Consider the following 4,651-nt stretch of genomic DNA (forward strand, 5'->3'; position numbering starts at 1 on the left):
TGGAAGTAAAGTTGGGTGATGATAAAGCAACTTTGATGTAGTAAGATTCACGGACTTTAAGAGTTCATCTGTTTTCTAATCAAGGATTGATGTTGCATAAATCCATTAATCCCTTGTTGAATGATGACAAAGCAACTTTGATGTAGTAAAGTTTTGAGCTCATCGGATTGGTGTTGCAACTTGGAAAGCAAGATTGGTATTGCAACTTGGAAAGCAAGATTGGTATTGCATAAATCCCGATTGGGTGATGATAAAACTTGGAAAGTAGGATTGGGTGACAATAAAGGAACTTTGATGTAGTATGGATGAATGAAGAAAAGTTTAATAGAGCAGAACTTTGATGTAATTTAGATGGGTAAAATGTTTATCTTACAACTTGATAATCATTTTGATTGGTTTAATATGGTTTTTGGATGGGGGCCGCGCGGACGCGAGCCCCCTCTGTCACAAATTATGACGTGCACTCTCCACAATGGGAGATGCTAGGCAGAGCCCCCTTCCAAGTGCAATGAAGGTGCTCTCCCTAGGCCATCGGCCTTCTTGATCACCGATTGACCCCGCCCAGGTAAGTATGATTAAAATTGGTCCAATTCCCTCTATTTATAAACCGCTTCTTCCTTGCTATTCATCACACCGCGCATGTGGGATCAATATCGCAATTTCATTCTTCGTTTCAGTGCTCATCGCCCTTCTTCACTCTGTAATCAAATTTTAATCAAATTTTCTTCAAATTTTCACTCAGCGACGTTCATTCAGGCTTCATTTCTTCCAGTAAGAAGGAGACTTTGAAGGACTGTAATTTGGGTAAATTTATACATTAGTTATTTTGAACTGCGCTTAAAGATTGTGTGAGTGCTCTAGTTTTGAATAAATTATCATTGAGATGAATGCATTCCCCTTGCATTTACACTTTTGATTTCTGGTTTCCTATGCTTGCTTATGTCTGTCATTTCTGTTCTTTCCTATGATTTCACTATGCTTCACATGTTCTTTATATTCTTCTCATTTATGTTCTTTCAGATGATTTCACATGTTCTTTATATTTTTCCCATTTATGTTCTTTCAGATGATTTCACTATTGGTATATGCTTCCAATTTCTGTTATTTTTTCTGATTATGCTTCTCATTTCCGTTTTTTCTATGATTTCACTATTTGTATGTATATTCTTTTCACTTATGTTCTTTCGGAAGATTTTGTTATTTGTATATGCTTCCCATTTCGATTCATTCTTATGATTTCACTATTTGTATATTCTTTTCACTTATGTTCTTTCAGATGATTTTGCTATTCATATATGCTTCCCATTTCTGTTCTTTCTTATTATTTTGCTATTTGTATATTCTTCTCAGTTATGTTCTTTTGTATGATTTCACTATTTGTATATGTTTCCCATTTCCGTTCTTTCTTATGATTTCACTATTTTTATATTCTTCTCATTTATGTTTTTCGTATGATTTCGCTATTTGTATATTCTTCTCATTTATGTTCTTTTGTATAGTTTCACTATTTGTATATGTTTCTCATTTCAATTATTTCCTATGATTTCACTATTTGTGTATTCTTCTCATTTATGTTCTTTCGTATGATTTCGCTATTTGTATATGCTTTCAATTTTCGTTCTTTCTTATGATCTCACTATTTGTATATTCTTCTAATTTATGTTCTTTCTTATGATTTCACTATTTGTATACGCTTCTCATTTTTGTTATTTCCTATGATTTCACTATTTGTATATGCTTCCCATTTGGATTCTTTCCTATGATTTCACTATTTGTATATGCTTCCCTTTTCGGTTCTTTCCTATGATTTCACAACTTGGGCTTTTCACAATCCCTTTCCATTATCTCTTATATATTTCATTTTATGTTTGAAATTATTCTATATATGTCAAACTTTGTATTGAACATTTCTAAATGAAAATTTCCCCTTAGATTAACACAAATGATGAATAAATAATAAATCTTAATGTAATAACCATGATACTTGTGTTTGATTAAATTTACATAACGAACATGGATAGATCCTTATAAATAAGAATTACGTGAAATAGATGTTAGTTGAAAGTTAAAGCAAGAGAAATACAGTCTATCATACATAAGGCCATGTAGAAGTTACCTTTTCTCTTGCATTCTAATGCCTTTTTCTCCTACTGAAAGATAATAATCTTACACCAAATAAACATATTTTTCGTATGATTGTGATCGAGATCCACCTTTTACCTTTATCTTAGGGAAGGTAAACGGTAATAGAATGGAGATTTATGAAGACATTTTAGTGCATTTTAAGATCTATAGACAAATATTTAACAAGGCTTGTCATTTGTAGTGTATGTGTATATGTTGTTTGCTTGTTGAAAGTATTTATTATCAAAGGATCAAAGATCATTTTTACATGTATGGACTCGATCTTATTTGGATTGAGAAGTTACCATTTTGAACTTTGACATTAAAATGTTGTTAAGTGAACATCATGTAAACGCAATATAAAATGTGTAATACAAATATAATAGTCATGACATGTTTGCTATAATCTATAGAATAATCCATATAGAGCTTATATGATTTAATCTATGCATCATTTTCACCTTACTTTCTCCAATTTTCCTTTCACAAAATGAGTTTGTCTTTCTAGTGATACTCTTGTTCTAAAAAAATCTCTACTTAAGAGTGTGTTAGATTCAATATCTTTTGTATTTTATATTCCTTTCTTAAGATCATGCTTTAAAAAAAATATTATTCTTTATATAGTTGTTGATTGTTACAAGCATGGGGCTATAATTATGCACACTTAAATTATTGTTTTTAAATTTTATAATCACAACATAAGTAGTGCCATATTTCACTTGACGAATATTTTATATTTATTTTGTTGAATACACCAAATACTGAGAGGGGGATGAATCAATATCCTTCAAAACTTAAATTTCACTGCACCAACTTACAATTCAAACCTTTAAACTAATCAAAACCGATGAGAGATAAAGCTATCGATACAAGTGCACAATTGAACACTAGATATATGTGTCCAAAACCCTACAAAGGAAAAACCACAATGAGAAAAGTTGCTTAGAGCTATTGTCCAAATCTAGCCTCACAATTGTATGAATAAAAAATTACAAGATTATTTTAGGGCTCCAACCCAAGGAAGAATCAACTCCCTAATATGTAATGATCACACCAAGAGAAGCTCACTACTCCTTGAAATTAACCAGACTTATAAAGACTTGTTGAAGAGGTTCACTACCTCAATGCAAGATATAGTGAAAAAACAACTTAAATTATAACCGCCTTTGGTTCATTGCCTCCAACACATCATCACCACTTCAGCTACCATTGGCTCAACACCTCCAATAGACTAGAATCACTTTTGCAGACATTGCAACCTTTGGCTCAGTACCTCTAACATGTCATTGATAATCCACCTTAAATATTCGCTTCTCATCTTCTTTATAATTAATGATCTTTAATATATATGCTTTGCAACCTTCAACAACCCTTTTCTATGTCATCTTATTGAGAAGATAAACATTACCAAAAACATCTTTGACACATATTCATAGGCAAGCACATCCATCCAAGCATTAACGCGGATCACTAAAAGTTAACAACAAGGTAGCATGTAGCCCTTTACTAGTCGCCTAAAAAAAACACATCTATGAAGAGAAATTATACCGTGATTCACTTCATGACTTAGCTCGGCCCAAACAATCTCACCACATCCTCCAAAGCCAACACAAATACTCAAATACATGGCGCACATGAGAAAGAAAACTTTGTCAACTAAACAACCACAAATTTCCTAGAATGTCAACATCAAACAACATGCAACCCCATAGAGATCAGAAATTGATATGCAAATCGCATAGAGATGTTCCATGAATGTTCAACAACATTCCTATATACTCCTTTCATATTATCATGCCAAATTAGGCTAACACAAGCAAGCAAATACAAAACACTTTATTCCTAGTAAGCTAGTTATACAGTCTTGAGATAGAACGTTGACAATCATACTTGCAGTACAAACTTGAGTTGAGACAATACGTAGACAACATGAGTACATCCACCAAACTGCAAAAGTAAAGAATTGGTCTTGACATATAACCTGTCGACACACTGCAATTATCATAAACATTTGCGGCAATTTTTATGTCTTGAGATGAGAAAGACACACCATCCACGACACAAGCAAGCTAGTTACCAAACCACAAGTTCATATCTTCAAATAGGGAAAAATGTGGAACATTCTCCTGGGTAGTCTCCAAAACATCCTCCTTCATACATCCTTTCAACAATATGTAGAGACCAAAACTTCTTGTAAAATCAATTTCTTACTCACAAACGGTTTACAACATGATTCGAGACATCATATCCAATTCATCATCGTACTTCTAATCCTCATCTTAATACTTCTAATCTTAACGCTTCTGATTCTCATCTTAATGCTTTTTAATCCTCATCTTAATGCTTTTGATTCTTATCTTAATGCTTTTGATCACGATACTTACTCTATTGATCAATGACCAACATACAATCATGTGTTAACATCAATGACAACAATATGCAACATATTTTTAGTAATGTAAACAAAATTTTCCATCACAAAATTTCTCTTCCAAAAAATGTTAAATTATGTATGCAATAAAGTGCT

At 32.4% G+C, this 4,651-nt stretch overlaps 1 non-coding gene across 1 annotated transcript; it reads right to left on the bottom strand.

The window, feature by feature from the left end:
• Window positions 1-413: 413 nt before the first annotated feature.
• LOC131055870 (U1 spliceosomal RNA) lies at window positions 414-573 on the bottom strand. The gene has a single exon (XR_009108537.1). It is a non-coding gene; the product is annotated as a U1 spliceosomal RNA (small nuclear RNA).
• Window positions 574-4,651: the final 4,078 nt, after the last annotated feature.

Source organism: Cryptomeria japonica, chromosome 2 (genome assembly GCF_030272615.1).
Source record: "Cryptomeria japonica chromosome 2, Sugi_1.0, whole genome shotgun sequence".
NCBI classification, from domain to species: Eukaryota; Viridiplantae; Streptophyta; class Pinopsida; order Cupressales; family Cupressaceae; genus Cryptomeria; species Cryptomeria japonica.